This window comes from Macaca thibetana, chromosome 15 (genome assembly GCF_024542745.1).
Source record: "Macaca thibetana thibetana isolate TM-01 chromosome 15, ASM2454274v1, whole genome shotgun sequence".
Classification (NCBI taxonomy): Eukaryota; Metazoa; Chordata; class Mammalia; order Primates; family Cercopithecidae; genus Macaca; species Macaca thibetana.
The window spans coordinates 99,355,303-99,372,134 of record NC_065592.1 but is presented as its reverse complement, the minus strand read 5'-3'; the positions used below and the strand labels follow the sequence as shown (position 1 = coordinate 99,372,134).

Genomic DNA, 16,832 nt, shown 5'->3' with positions numbered 1-16,832 from the left:
AATTTAAATTCACAATTTTGCTTCATTTAAAAAATGGCCCGCATGCAGTAAAACAGAATCATCATAGTTCATTGATGGAGGTAGCTGAGGGGTTATCACATCGAATCCTTAATTTTACAAATGGGGAAACTGGGGCACAGTCTTTGCACAAGCTACTTCTCTCTACCTTAGTGAGCTTGTCAGTTCCCTTCTATGAACCGCTTTTAGCTAAAGGACTAGCAAGTAAAATTATTATTATTATTATTATTATTTTGCTATGACTCCAGATGGCATCCAAAGAGGAGTTTCACAGTCTCTTCTGTCTCTTCTCCGGGTTTTATGGAGACTTACTTTACCCTTCTGTGTTAGCCGCTTAAAAAACTGTGTCTACCTTAAAAGGGCACAGGAAAGGGTGAAAAGTATTTTTAAAAGGCTGAATAATCACGTAGAAGTCATGCAAGTTGACGCATGAGCCAGCAAATGGAATGGTGATGTGGCCTTGGAGGCCTGATGGGTCCTTTCGCTGGCATGGTCCCTTCTGCTGCTGGCGCTCCTGTGCCTGCAATCCGAACGTCCGGGGCCTGGTCAAGGGGATCCTGGGGGCTCGAGGAACATGATGAGCTAAGAGGTGATGTGGGGTCCCGGATAGGCAGGCAGTGAGGTTGTGTGGAGTTGAATACACATCAGGGTGGGGGACTGACTGCCTATAATGCATTTAAAATAGTGCATTTCAATTGGTGTTTGCCAATTCCTAGTTGTGGCTGTTTGGGGGCGGCTCAAGAAAATGTTTTCACAGCCCTTGGGGATCCCGTAATGAGAATCATGTGTAAACGGAATGTTGACGAAGCCACACCTGGGGCACATTTGACCCAGGACAGACACTAATGTGGGAAAAGAGCCAGTGCCTTTTGAACCTGACCCATTTTATGAAAAGATGCAAATCAAAACAAACAAACAAAGCAACAACAGAACACTACGGAGTCTAAGATTGAGGTGTAGTTTCTGGAACAAAAGACAAAAGACTCAGCCACGCTTATGCTAAGAAGGAGAGCCAGGCAAAGAAAATGCTGCAGTCGCAGTCGGAAGGAAGACTGTTTCACTTCGGCTTCATGTGCATCCCCCAGAGGGACTATCATGTTACCTTCCCAGTGAAAAGCAGGCACTTTCAAAATGACTGTATAGCAGATGAAAAATGATTCTCGTCTGCCTATGGCTGCTGGGAGGTGGAGTGCAGTGCGGGACTCCTATGGGATATTTGTGGCTCCTCGTGTCTCCCGGACCCAGGGTACTAGGACAATGGACATAAGGGACAAGATAAAGCTTATTTGAACAAAAATACCATCTTCAGATTCTGCATTCATCACACATTTTGTTCTCTTTGCTACTAGGATGTGACGATGTAAAATTAATGTCCTGCTGGTCCTTTCAAGGATACCAGAGTTCTAGATTTTATTCTGTCTCAAATATGGAGCCACTGAAGACTTCCCCAGTCAAACGCTGTCCTTACCTTGGCAGAAGGAGCCCTTTATGATGATGTCTTTAATTTTTATCACACTCTTTCCCAACCTCACACCTGGGCCCAGTTTACCAAATGAATTCAGTTCAATAAATGCCATTACTTTTCTTATACCACTGCTCCTTTGCTGGTGCCATTTCCTCTTCTTGCAACCCCTTCCCCCCATTTTTCTGCTCAAAAACTCCCTTCCACTTGTCTTGAGTCACAGCTTCCATGTAGCAGCCTGGGGCAGGTTTCCTTGCCATTGCTTGGCATCACAGTGTGCTCATCTCTGTCATGGCCTTAATTGTACCTAATGTAGTTACGTTGGGTGTTGTCTGCATGACCCACTGGACTCTAATCCTCTTGGGTGAAGGAAATGTGCTCATTCATCTTTGAGACTCTAGTGACCAGTAACTTGGACAGCATCTAGTACATGATAGGTGCTCAATAAATATCACTGATTGGTTGAATAAAAAAATTTCAAGCTCATGGGCTGGTAAAACTCTACCTAATTGCCAACTTTGGATGAAGACATTGAAAAAGTGACCCACACACAATCCAGCAAAGGTCACTGAATCCAAGGAAGAGAATCCTGGATTCTTCTAGGGTCCACACTGTCTCTGGACGTCACTGGAAACAAAAAGCTTGCCAAACAAAATAAATATTTTTCCTCTTTCTTCTGCCTCTACAATCCTACTCATTCATAGCCTAGAGCAAGCCCTATACATTGAAGAAGTTTCCAGTGTCTGAGTTATTGCTCCCCACAGAACTACGAGGGGATCACTTAAAGGCATGGATTATGGAACTTCATGGTGGACTTGGCTGCATTGTTCAACGCAGTTTTGAGTTCTATCCTAGGGGTGCTTAGAGCCTGACTGTGATACTATCAGGTAAATTACAGTGATAGTTATCAAATTACCAAGAACTCCTGGACTGATGGCTGGTAATACATTTGCAATCTTGTAGCTTGATTTTTCTGCATTAATGCAAAGGAATAAATAATATGAAACTTTAGGCACTGTGACAATTTCTGTTGGTATCATAGGACCTTTCGGTTGTAAATAAAAACCCAACCTTGATGGCTTAAGCAGAAGGCAAAGGAATTTATGTGCTCACAGAACTGAAAAATCAGAGGAAACTGGCTTCAAGCATAGGTTGATTCAGGGGCTCAATGAAATCAAGGCTATCTTTTCCAGTGGCTCAAATTTCTCTTTCCTATATTTGCTTTGTTCCCAGACAGTATCTTGTGGCCTTTCAGTAGCTCCAAGGTCATTCTTCCCCAGCTCATATTAAAACAAGAACCTGTAATCCCAGCACTTTGAGAGACTGAGGCAGGCAGATCACTTGAGGCCAGGAGTTCGAGACCAGACTGGCCAACATGGCAAAACCCTGTCTGTATTAAAAATACAAAAATTAGCTGGGCATGGTGGCATAGACCTGTAATACCAGCTACTCGGGAGGCCCAGTCATGAGAATAGCTTGAACCCAGGAGGTGGAGGTTGCAGTGAGCCGAGATAGCATCACTGCACTCCAGCCTTGGTGACAGAGCGAGGCCGTGTTTTTTTTTTTTTTTTTTTTTTTAAGTAAAACAGGAGAATGTTTTCTCCTAGAATCAGTTGCTCTAGTCCTGGGACTCATTCTGAGCAGGTCCCTTCCCTCACTCACTCCACCATCCCTGTGGTTTTGTAGGTTGAATGCCTTGATGGTGTGACACCCACTGCATTTATGAGACTGGAGGTGGGGCCCCACCCAAGTTCTACTTCAGAGGAGGAAGCATGACCAAGACACCAAAACAAGGTATAACAGACATTGATGGAAAAAACAATGTATGTCCACCCTGTAAGACAGAGGTGTGGGCAGAGCTAGGTTATTCTCAGAGTCCGTAGAAGTTCACATTCCACATCCTGATCCCGGTCCAGGCCAGCCTTGTACAAAATATTCTTTTCTCACTCAGTACTTAAAGTTTGAGAGATGGCTCTGTTACACAGGATAAAATAAGAAGAAGCCCTTGATTGGAGTAAAGGTACTTTACTTTCCGTATGCATGTGAGATGCCTTCTTTTTGAACATCCTTTATAACCTCTGACTATAGTAATACAAAGAGGATGTGTTCTAATGACTACTTCTTTGTCAGAACTTCTTGGTCAGAAGCCAAGCAAGGAAATAGGAGAAGGTCTAAGGCCAGTGACTCCGCAGGCAGGCAGCCCTGGGCTGGAGTGGAGAGGACCCAGGGTTGGAGGGAGGTGAGGGCGTAGGGATGAACAAGCCTCTATCCCCCATGTCCTGTTGTATCCAGGAGGGGCATCTGTGGGAGGGTCATGATTCATTCATTCATTCATTCATTCATTCATTCTTTCTTTCTTTCTTTCTTTCTTTCATTCTTTCATCTGTCAAACATTTCCTGAGCACCTTCTATGTACTGGGAACACCTTATAGTACCCAACAAACTGTATATTTTCAATCAATGTTTGTTGAATAAATAGAACCTGGGGAAACAGCCTTTCACTTTACAATTAGAGATGAAAGGTTGAACATGAAATATCACTGTTTTTTACTCTAGTTTAATGAGCTTCTGCCCTGCTGTAAGTACTGCTTAATAGATCCTTTCTGATTGGATGGAGAGATAGGGTGGTTACTAAAAAGCACAGCATTACTAATAGTTAACATTGGAGCCTCCTGGATGCTCCCATGCTAATTTCCTTTGTATCCACCATCCCATTTAATCCCCACAACAAATCTATAACTTGTTACCATTCATTATCCTCATTTCACAGAGTAGAGAATGTAGGCAATGAGAGGTTAACTAGCCTCCTGCAATCACACAGATATTAACTGATGGAGCCAGGGTCCTCTTAGAAGCCAGTCCCCTTTTAGAACTGGAGCCTTAGTGCTGGAGGGGCTGGGCGGGTAAGCAGGGAGTAGGAGCAGAAAGACAAAGCTCACAGCTTACCTAACATCATCTACCAGACAAATTGTTTATATTTAACGGAATCGGGCAGCTTCCAATGAGGGCTTTTGTGTTCCCTCTTTTTTGTCGTTGTATTTTAAACTCTCGCTGTTGGCTTCCAAGCGGATCAAAGCCAGGTAGACATCAAGCAGGAGGGCCTTGAGAGAGGGGGATGCGGGGAGAAGAGAAGTGAAAAACATGTTTTCCTCTAACCCCGAAGAGCTCTCCCTGCCTCCTGCCTTCTGTAGCTTCCTTCACCCTTGGGTGGAGACTGTGGAAATCCCCACACAGATCCTTATTGCTTAGATTTGTTTTCATGAACAAAAGCAAGATGGCAAGTTTGGTCACTGGGGTTTTATCATGTCCTACGCTGATGTGGGCAAAGAGGATTGTGGAATTAAGCTGAGGCTTTGGAAAGTCCTTTTTATGAGAATGTTTTGACATCTGCCAATATGCAAACAGAAACCTATGCAATGGCAATGGCTGCTTCCTGCTGTTTCTGTAGTTATGCTAAGGGAAGCAGAGATGCTCATGTCTGCCAGAAGACTGTCAAGAGGAAATCCACACTGAACACAGCAGTGATAAGGACATCTCTTCCTCTGTTTATTAGAAACAAGAAGGATAAGAGAGTTCTCCTCTGGAGGCAAATCGTCAGTGTTTTTAGTTCTCATAGCTGTATGGTTGCTAACACAACAACTGATGACAATCGAGACTTGGCTTGGTTTCACTGTGTTTGAAGACCGCTAGTTCCTGCCACGTAGATCTGGCCATTCCTTGGAAGCAGCCTGAAAAGTTGCCATGTGCACTGTTAGAGCTGCTGTTCCTGGAACTGTTAGGTCTCCATGTGAATTCCAAAATAATCTGTAGCATTTCACGACTGGGAAGGAGCTCGGAGCTCTTGTTACAGATGGGTGTGACCCTAAATGTCCCAGTGCTTAGTTGATGACAGAGCTGGACCTAGGTCGATGCTGTGTCTGACCTGTGCCTCCTCTCACCTTGGGGGTGATGCTTGACCTTGACTGTCAGGCTCCATCCTGTCAAGAGGAAAGATGGGAGCCCCTGCCTGATTACTGAGATCCCCAGACAGCTTTGACTAAGTGATCCCCTCTGTGCTGTGCTGAACTCTTGATGGGCACTGTTTCGCCCAGGCTCCTTTCCACTCGGAAGCACTCTCCGGCCCTGATTTCCGTCTTGTAGGCTGCTGTGGACACACAAGTAGTCACCACAGACTGAGCTAGAATTGAGCAAAAACTCCCATGGGGAAAATGGTCCTGTCTTGTCACCAATTCCCTGAGTCTTCTGTTGCTATGTTCTTATTTATTTAACTTTAATTGAATCTCACGAAGAGAAGCATCACTGTGCTGTGGTAAAGGGAAGTATCCCGGGAGTTCCACTGCTTGGGTCCAAATCTAGGTTCAGCCCTTTAACAGCAAGTTCCTTGGGAAAGTCCCTGAAACTGTCCATGCCTCAGATTTCCTCATCTATAAATCAGGATAATAATAGGAAGGACCTTAAAGAAATCTCTGCGTACAAAATGAGACAAACATATATAAAGTACTTAGAGCAGTCCCTGGCACAGAGTAAACATTCCATTTACGTTTATTGTTATTATAGAAGTTATATAGACTATACATAGAGTACAGTGCTTGGGCCTCTTTTCTGATGTGAATTTGGCTATTTATTTGGCTGTGATATAACTACCTATATATATTAAAAATGAATGAATGCCAAGCATCTGAGAGCATGCTTTCTCATTAAATTCCTCCATTAATTCATCCATACATTCACACAACACCTAATGCTGTGTGCCAGCTACTGTTAGGCTTTGAAGGCCTGAGAAAGAGCAAAATAGATGCTTCTCTGCACTCAGGGTTGACAGTCCAAAGGGGAGGATAGATAACAAGAAAACAATTACACCATTTAAAAAAAGATAAATACTTGGGTAATTTCTATAAAGGAGTTGGGAAAAGGGTCAGGACAGTGCTAAGATCTTCAGACCTGCTTCAGCCTGGGGCCGGGGAGGCTCAGGGGAGCTGAACTTTTGCTGTGTTCTTTTTTTTTTTTTTTTTTTTTTTGAGACGGAGTCTGGCTCTGTCGTCCAGGCTGGAGTGCAGTGGCCGGATCTCAGCTCACTGCAAGCTCTGCCTCCCGGATTTACGCCATTCTTCTGCCTCAGCCTCCCGAGTAGCTGGGACTACAGGCGCCCGCCACCTTGCCTGGCTAGTTTTTTGTATTTTTTAGTAGAGACGGGGTTTCACCATGTTAGCCAGGATGGTCTCGATCTCCTGACCTCGTGATTTGCCCGTCTCGGCCTCCCAAAGTGCTGGGATTACAGGCTTGAGCCACCGCGCCCGGCCTTGCTGTATTCTTTCTGTAAGTAATGCAGGATTGTGACATTTATGCATTGGTCAGTCAGCAGTGGCCAAATCTGGGGGTGTCTGGCTGCGAAAGAGTGTGGAAGAAAGTTGAAAGTAGATGAAGTAGAAGTTTCCATTCAAGGATGGGATTCCATGAATCTACCAATGTCTCCCTGTTTACTGAACATTTACTAAGGCCAAGACCCATAGGATATGGGGTAAGGTATGGGGGTAGGCAGAGTGGAACTTGGGGGTAGAAAATAAGGGAAAGTAAAGAGAATGCCTGCTCTCAAGAAACTTAAAATATTTTGTTGGGAAGACAAAGTACATACGTATAAACAGACCATGGCAGGCCATCCCTGACTTAAATAAATGAAATTTATATCTGTTCCTTTCCTTAGAATGGCCCAAATTTGTGACCTAGGTAGCATAGGAATTTGCGTTCCCTCTGAGGTGTCTAGAACTGCCAAGTCCCCCTGCCTGGGGTGTGGAACATCCTTGTTGCAGAGCAAGAATGTCCTCCAGCCTACTCAGGCGGCTTTCAGGGTCCTCTCTCACCTCTCAGGGCTGCCATTTGTCTATCCTCTGGCCCCAGCATGATCCATCATTGTCTCCTCTTGTGCCCACAGTAGGTTGCATTGACCTGGCATCTCTCTCATAGCATTTTCCGCATGAGCTGAGAGGGAATGAGGGGTCTCTGCTAGATTTCACTATGGATGGCCTGTGTCTTATGTTTTGGTTATCTCTTGCTGCATTACAAAGCACTCCAGAAGTTAATGGTTTAAAACCACAACCATGTAGTTGCTCATGATTCTGGAGGTCAAGAATTCAGGTGAAGCCAGTGGTACAGCTCACCTCTGCTCCACTTGGTGTCGCCTGAGGTGGCTCAGCTGGGGCTGGAGGTGCCAACATGGCTTCATTCACATGTCTTGGTCCTGGCTGTTGGCCAAGGCATCTTAGTTCTCCTCCATGCAGCCTGATATGGTTGGGCTCTGTGTTCCCACCCAAATCTCATCTTGAATTGTACTCCCATAATTCCCACATGTTATGGGAGATAATTTGAATCACGCGGGTGGTCTCCCGCGTGATTCTGAGACTTCCCCAGCCATGTGGGGAAGAACATACTGTTCTCATGGTAGTGAACAAGTCTCACGAGATCTGATGGTTTTATCTGGGGTTTCCGCTTTTGTATCTTCCTCATTTCTCTTGCCGCTGCCATGTAAGAAATGCCTTTTGCCTCCCACCATGATTCTGAGACTTCCGCAGCTGTGTGGAACTGTATGTCTAATGAAACCTCTTTTTCTTCCCAGTCTCTCATATGTCTTTACCAGCAGTGTGTACACGGACTAATATACAGCCTCTGTCTCCAGCAGTGTCATCATTCAACAGTCTACCTAGAGCCTTGTTATATGGCAGCTGGTTCCTAAAGAGGTGAAAATGGAAAGTGCAAGGTCTCTTAAGGCCTAACCCAAAAGCCACATAGTGAAACCTCAGTGAAAGCAGACAAAAGGCCACCTAGATTCAAGGAGAGGTGACATAGACTCCACCTTTTGATCGCAGGAATGACAAAGTCTCACCGCAGAAAAGGTTGAAGGAGGGGTGGATTACTGCAGCCACCTTTGGTAACATCTTAGTTATTTCTAAGTTAGCACACCCCTGGAACATAATAGTTACTCAACAGCAGTAAGATCTAGCATTGAATAAGCTTCTTTTTTTTTCTAAGCATTTTACGTGCATCATCTCATTTAATCCTCATTACTCTTAGAAGTATTATTATCCTCATTTCACAGAGCAAATTGAAGCTTGGGAATGTTAATCTAATTCTAGCTAATTAGCATTAGCTAATCTAATTCTAGTCTAGTTCTAACTTCACAATTTATAGTTACTAGTCAAGTATGGAACTAGAATTCAGACTCAGGCAGCCTGGCTCCAGAGGTGAAGCATGTAAAGCCTCTATTGAAAGATCAGATTTTTTATAGTTTACTCTTCCATGGGATCATTGTGTCACCATTATAGCCCTGTGGCTGTTTCTGCTGATTCCTTGTTCAGACCTGAGGGAGAGAGATGGTGCCTGATAGACTGAATTCCTTTGAACCGGAAGGGACATGAGGCTGCCCCATGGGCTGGGCTCTAGCTGTGAACCTGCTCCCAGCAACTCTTGCCCTCTTGGGAGGGAAACACCTCTGGTGGCAGATGCCCTGCAATGGGTTGACAAATGATTCTTTGTGATGTGGTGCCAACTGGTGGTGGATTTTTCATGTTTTGGTGAAATTTCCATAAAGTTTATATTTATTTGCTTAAAAGTTATAAGATTTTGTCCTTCCTACTTTTTTGGGACTCATATTTCATTTTATGAAACTATTTTTTGAGACAGAGTCTCACTCTGTCACCCATATTGGAGTGTGGTGGTGCAATCTTGGCTCACTGCAGCTTCCACCTCCAGGGTTCAAGCAGTTCTTGATCCTCAGGCTCCTGGGTAGTTGGGAGTACAGACTTGTGCCCCTATACCAGGCTAAATTTTTTTTTTTTTTGAATTTTTAGTAGCAATGGGGTTTTGCCATGTTGGCCAGGCTGGTCTCAAACTCCTGGCCTCATGTGATCCACCAGCCTCATCCTCCAGGGCTGGAATTACAAGCGTCGGCCACCATGCCTGGCCCGTTTTATGAAATGGTTTCATAAAATGGCATGAGTCACCACACCCGGATTTAGAACGTTGCAAACCAGCTCCGTGAGGACAGAGATGTGTAGATGCAGAAACATCAGTGCTAGCTGAGAGCCCTGTGGATTTTCAAAACAAAGTCAAGTTATCAGAATAACAGGTCTTTTCTTTCTAAATCCTCAAGCCAGCTGAGGAATTATCCCTTGGTTCTCAAGAGTCCTGGGTAAGATATTTGAATTATGGCCAAATGCCACTCTTTTAAAGATACAAATGAAAAACAAAATTATATCAGGTTTAAGAGTCTTAAGTTGCATCTAGCAGCGGGGATTCTGGGAAGATGGCAGTGGGTAAACACCTCAGATGGCCTCCTTGTCTTACCTCTTCCCATCACTTACATCTGTCCTAGGCTTGCATGTGGGCAGGACTTGAAGGGTGTGATCTTTTGACTCTGCCAGGAGCCTGAGGAGGCCAAGCAGGTGGAGAAATTTGCACCACTGGGTGGGAGTCTAGACATCCAGGTGAGGGCAGTATACCTACACATTCCCAGAGATCTGTGGCCCACAGACAGTATGTTGCGCCTCCCTTGTGCATAGTCCTAAGAGGACCTCTAGGTAGCCCTGCAGGTGTTGGAACTAGCGGGGAAGCTGTCTAGTGTGCTAAGTTCCTACCTTCCCCTGAGGCTGAGTGAAGGCGAATCTTTCTGCTGAGCATTCCTGGGGAAAGAGAAGCTTTCTTGTGGTGCTACACAGAGACTGACACTCCGCCAGCAGGACCTTGCACCTCCAACTACTCATGAGGTTGCTACTGCTTAAGATTCCCTGTCCATCTGATCTGAGCCCTGAGAACGAAGGGAAACAGAGGCAGCAAAGAAAATCAGTGAGGAAGAACAAGGTGAAGTCCAAGTATAGGTGACTGGAGTCAAATAAATCACAACTTGATCAATAAAAGTAACACAAAATGAGACACTATGGAGTAAGAAAACTCATTTTTAAAAGTAAATATTCAGTAGATTAGTGAAAGAAGAACAATGCTGTTAAGAAAAAAAATGTATTGGCCTTCAGGATGAAATAGAAAGACTTCAAAACAAAGAGCAAGGGGACATAAAGAAGTAAAATTAAATTAGTAATAAAAATGTCATGGAGGCCAGGTGTGGTGGCTGACACATGTAATCCCATCACTTTGGGAAACTAAGGCAGGAGAATGGCTTGAGGCTAGGAGTTCGAGACCACTGGGCAACATAGCAAGACCCTATCACTACAAAATTAAAAAAACATTAGATGGACATGGTGGTGTGTGTCTGTAGTCCCAGCTACTTGGGAGGCTGATATGGGAGAATCCTTTGGGTATAGGAGTTTGAGGCTGCAGTGAGCTATAATTGTGCCACTGTACTCTAGCCTTGGGGACAGAACAAGATCCTGTCTCAAAAAAAGTCATTGATCAGTAATGTAAAGAAAACGATGCCTTACTGGACTTGAATTAGTTGATGCAGTACTCAACTCTTGGCGTGTCAGGTAAGTGATAGTGTGTGCAGCAGACTTCCTGAGAACAGGGAAGGATATTGTAGTATTAACTCAGATGTCATGGTGGTTATCTCAGAGCAAGAATGTATCAATCACTCCACGCTAGAAAAGACAGGAGACAAGTGTGCAAAGACAGGCATTGCTCCTTTTTCATGTTTGATCTTGCTGTTCTTTTTACTGGTATGGCAGGCTATGCCCACTGACAGACATGAGCAAAATGTTCTGGCTTGATGCCAAGAAGAGGGAAACATTGACTAGGTATTAAAAAACCTTTTAAATGAATTGTTGAAAAACTAGAAGGTATCATCTAAGTTGCTGGTTGAGATACCATCACTTTCAATGTTCAAAGGAAGAACTGAAAACACTGAGTGAAGTCAGTGGCTTCAGAATGCCAGCTGCCAAGGTCATAAGCTCCCTTGCTTGGAAAATAATACACTCCCAGAATGTGACTTCGGCAGTTTTTTCAATGTTGCGTTGGCTCACTGCAAAATTTATTAGCATATCATCAGCCATTTGACCTAGCTATGAATTTTCTTAAATTTAATTTTTGCAATGGTTACTTGTGATAGAGCTTTGAGGTATAGCTCTCCAGAAAGGATTGTGTGTGTGTGTGTGTGTGTGTGTATGTGTGTATATATATATATATATATATATATATATATATATGAGAAGAAGGATGCATATGGGTATTGTGGAAGAGACCACTAGCTGTCCACCACACTTATTCTGCCCATCTTTACACCGGTAAGACCATAGTTCCCATCCTCCCTGCAGTGAGATGTGGCCATGTGACTCAGAGCTCTCTTTGGAATAGGAACAGAACAAATATGCACCATATTTAAACTTGATCCGTAAAATCTTCACATTTATGCCTCTTCAAACCACTTTTCATGCCTGCTGGCTGGATGCAGATGACTCTGAGGCCTTAAGAGAAACCAGGACTGTAATGTGGAAGGAGCTTGAGTTCCTAAATGCTCAGGTGGAGGAGAGCTGTGCACCAGGACCAACCGTGTTTCCTGTTACGTCTGTAAGAACCAAGTATTGTTGCGTAAAGTCATTGACAATTTAGTGCTTATTTGTTACAGCAGCTAGTAATGCCCAAAATAAGATGGAAACTGTTGAACTGGCCGTTGAATGTGCCTCACAGAAATTTTGTCTTGAAACAGTTTGAAAATATTTTCCAAACACACATATCAATTATATGTTGTCTAAAAGTAGGCTGCACTTTTTTTCCAAGTGTGTCTTTGCCCTCTCACATTCCTGTCCCCTCCCAAGACTGAACGGAATCAAACAATTAGTTGGGAAGCAACTTCACATATCTCGTTTAACCAACAGCATTTAAATACCTGGCACATATGAGACCTGTGCTGAACTGTGGGATATGATGTGGTCCTTGTTCTCTGCCTGCTTTCACGGGACTCCAGACTAACATTTTCCTGTGGCATATACCCAGATAAGTGTCAACTTTGAACACCTTAAATGATAGAGGACCCTATTCCTTCAGTAGTTACCCATTTGATTGTGAACTAACTATAATAAGAATATCTTCCTGATAGTAATCCAGCTGAAATATCTGCTAATCATACCCACTCCTAAGAGACATCCAAAAGTTTGAAACATTTTTCTTCCCATTAAGATTTCTCTTCTTCAGGGTAAACATGTGGAGATCTTCCCCTCATTCCCAATTGACCTTGGCTTTGAGGGCCTTCCCCACCTCCTGCAGGAATGGTCAGAAAATTCCTGCCTACTCTTTTAGTTGAATCAATTACTTTTATACACTAGTGTCTCAGAAGGCCAGGGGACAGTCTCTCCCACCATGTTTCCTCTGCCATAGCCTACACCTTACCTCTCAGTCCTGGGCCACTACCATTTATTTTTTTTAATGTTTGTTCCCAATCCCTTTTTTTTTACCTCCAATTATTGACTCATCTTTCCCTAACAAATTAAATTTCCAAAAGCCTAAGTTTCATAGTCTTAACTCCTATCAATGGCTTACCCAGGTGCTGATTTTAACACGTAACTCGCATATATAAAACCTTGCAGTGGCCTTTTTAAGCCTCTACAGCTTTAAGTCTGGATTCTGTTCTCATTTTCCAGTGTTCCCCTGGGCATTGTAAGGAGGGGCTTCGTCCCAAAGACTGTGCCAAGCCTGCCACAGAGCTTGGATTTTGTCCCCCCAGCCTGCACTTTCTACTGAGGAAGGCAGTGTTCTGGGGGTAGAAGCAGAGTCCTGGGTAAGAGAATCAATAGGGTCAACAGCACATGTCTCAGAGCATCAGTTTTTACTTGGAAATGTAGGCAAAGAACTTTCCTTTAATATTATATGAAATTGCATAAAACAGTGTCTTGTAATGTTCACACTAATATTTAATGTGAAGTGAGAGAATTTAGAGAGACTTTATTTTTGAGGAGGGCTGATTCAAGCCCTATGCCAGTTATTTATCCATTCCTTTATGTCTTTGGATACTTGAAAGCTACAGCTGTGTTCTTCAAACTGCAGGTCACGATCCGTTTGTGAATTTATGAAATAGGTTTAGTAAGTTTCAATGAGATTTTTTTTTTTCACCAAAAAGTATGGAACAGAACAGAATAGACTTGCTCAGACAACCAGAGTTCATAGGCATGTGTGGTTCAGAGTTGTTTGATTCAGTGACTCAGAAATGTTCTTAGGAGCTCAGATTCCTTCTGTCATCCTAAATTTGGTGGATGTTTTAGTTTTGTTTTTGCTTTGGAGGAGATCTGCTAGGCCTCAGGACCATCTGGGTTGCCTGTGTTGCAAGCAGAGAACAGGGACCACATCTGTATCCCAAGGCTCAGCACAGGCCCCAGATGTGGCAGATATTCAAATACTGTTGGTTAAATGAGATATGCCCAAGTTGGTGTTTTTTTTTTTTTTTTTTTTTTTTTTGAGATGGAGTTTTGCTCTTGTTGCCCAGGCTGGAGTGCACTGGTACAATCTCAGCTCACCTTAACCTCCACCTCCTGGGTTCAAGCGATTCTCCTGCCTCAGCCTCCCAAGTAGCTGGGATTGCAGGCATGTGCCACCACGCCTGGCTAATTTTGTACTTTTAGTAGAGACAAGGTTTCTCCATGTTGGCCAGGCTGGTCTCGAACTCCCGACCTCAGGTGATCCACCCGCCTTGGCCTCCCAAAGTGCTGGGATTACAGGCGTGAGCCACTGGGCCCAGCCCAAGGTGTCTTTCCAACTAACTATTTGATTATTCTCTAAAGTCTTAGGAGAGGACAGGGATGTGAGAATGCATAGACACATTGGAAATAAAAAGCACAGCCTACTTTTAGACAAACATATTAATTGTTTGGAAAATACTTTTGAATGTTTCAAGACAAGGTTTCTAGGAGCATATACAATGGCCAGTTCAACAGTCCCTACCTCAGTTAAGATACTACTAGCTGCTATAACAAATAAGCATGAAACTGTCAATGATTTGAAGCAATTATTGTTTTGGCATGATCCTAAGGCTAGTTTCCTTCATTTTTTTTAACATGCTCTATACCTACTTATTTGCCCAACAGGAGAGAAATCTTGGCTTCTTGATTTTCTTTTAAGACTAAGGAAGACCTTCTTGGGGTTTGTTTTAAAGAACTGGGTCTCAGTCAGTGCTACTCTTGAGCTCAGAGAAATTTCCTCGGTAGGGAATGGAAGTGGTGGACATTGCAGTCACACCCAGTGTCTGCCACAGCTAGTGAGGCTGTGATATGCAGTATAGGTTAGGGAGCAAGGCTAGAGAGAAGGGAACCATTTAAAAGGTTGTGGGTGTCTCCCTCCCAGGCTTGTCTACCTCCTGTTTATCTTTCAAAGCCTAGTGATAACCAACTTTCTCAATAAGATCTTGTCAAGTCACATCACTTCAGCTTGCACTGCTCCTACTGTCTCTGAATTCTGTTTACTGTCTGAGCCATGCCCTTTGAACATGTCTGTGTCCTAGCCCTTTAGGGTTTACATTTCTATTTTATTATAAGACACATGATTGCAGAAGTGATGTGGTCTACTTCCCTATACCTCAGACAGTGCTGGATCAGGCTGTTTTGATTGGGCTGATTGATTCTGGTGGATTATCTTTTCTGATACTGGAAGAATGTTAGAAACTTGACAGACTTGATTTTCTCTGTTTGAGGATTTGGGAGGACCAGGGAAAACTTATTTCCTCCAGGTAACTTCTTCTAAGAGTGGACATCATTATGAGCAAGTTAGTCTTTGAGTTTAAGCAACATAAACACTTCTATCCCTTTTTTTGGTCATGATTGTTACCAGGTAAAATTTCTCCCAGTTATTCTGGAAGATGAGGATTCCATCTAATATATTTGATAGAGATAATGCATGAAGAATAATGTAGTATTCATTTGGAATGTACAATTACAGATACTACCAATTAGAAGGTATTATAGGAATCATGAACATATTAAATATTCGTTTCCTATAAGATGATAAAGTAGCCCTATGCAATAGTGTTTACTGGGACCTGAAATGTTAACACAAATACTCTACTTAAAGTAAGACCTATATTAGCCCTACTTCAATCTGTTGCAATTCCAAGTTCCAACAAAATGAAGACACTTGGTGTTCAGGGAATTAATGATTTCCCCTGAGAGGAGTTTTAATCAGGAGATCTTGCCTTTGCACTCATGTGTGAACTAAAGTCCAATGCTTCTTCCTCTCTAATCCTTTACAGCCCTTGCTTTGATCAAAGTAAGCTTATATGAGTTCCAAAGATGGGTTCTGTAGAAACGAAAGAAAATGCCTTAATTACTTATTTACCGGGAGTTGTCAATTAATCCGATCAAGTTGGTGGGAGTTTTGTTGCTTAGCCAAATGCCAAAAGGTAGACATTTTAAACAGAAAGGTGCTAGATGCAGCCCAGACATGTGACTCAATTGGTGTATTATTTGGAAATATATTTATCTACATTTATTTATCTGTTTTAATTTTATTCCAAAGTCAAAGATCACAGTGGTTTTCTAATTGATTAGTGAATGAAGAGAACAAGCAAAATAGAGCATGAAATGTGTTTGTTACATTTTGTATTCCATACTTCCTTGACAGATGGTTTTTTTGAGTGAATGAGATAGAGAGGCTGCCTCAGTGGATGCCATTTGACATAAACCCAATTCCACTTCTGTAAGGCAGAAAGATAGGGAATACAGGGAACACCTAAAAAAGTAACAGTTGCTACATTTATTGAACACATAGTCTTTGCTAAGCACTTACTTGCACTGACTCTGTTAATACAAGAACTCTTAAGAGCTATCCATGTCAGTATGCTTGGAATATTCCAGAATAAATATGTCCCTTAATTTATTCAATCCTTCCCACTGTTAAACATTTTAATGTTTTCTAAATTTCAATATTATACACAATGATAAACATTTTAGTGTTTTCTAAATTTCATTATTACACACTTGGCTGTCATAAGCATTCTTGTTCACGTCTGCAGGAGTTATCCTGGGACAGATACTGGGAATTGGAGTTGCTGCGTCATAGGACGTGTGGTTTTAAACATTTCAAGACACACAACCAAGCTGCAGTCCTCACCACGTTATTGTCTAGGTTTTCCTCAATCACATTTAAAACGTTTTTTCCCCAATTCAGTCAATAAATTGCTGTCTCATCATTGCTCCTAGAGATATGGTAGACTAATATTTTGAAGAAATTCTAGAACAACATACTTTTGAGTGTTGGATAAAATATTATAACAAACAAAACCAAAAATCTCTTTTTTAATGGATGACTCAACTGCCAAGAAAATCAGAAAATTCTTTGGAGACTAGAAACCAAAGGAAAATATGAACCTTGGGATAGGTTAGCTTGTATTTTCTCTGTGTGTATTTCTCAGTCATAGGTAGCCTCTGGCTTG

General features: G+C 42.7%; 1 pseudogene; it reads right to left on the bottom strand.

The window, feature by feature from the left end:
• Positions 1-252: 252 nt before the first annotated feature.
• On the bottom strand, positions 253-383 carry LOC126938176 (uncharacterized; annotated as a pseudogene).
• Positions 384-16,832: the final 16,449 nt, after the last annotated feature.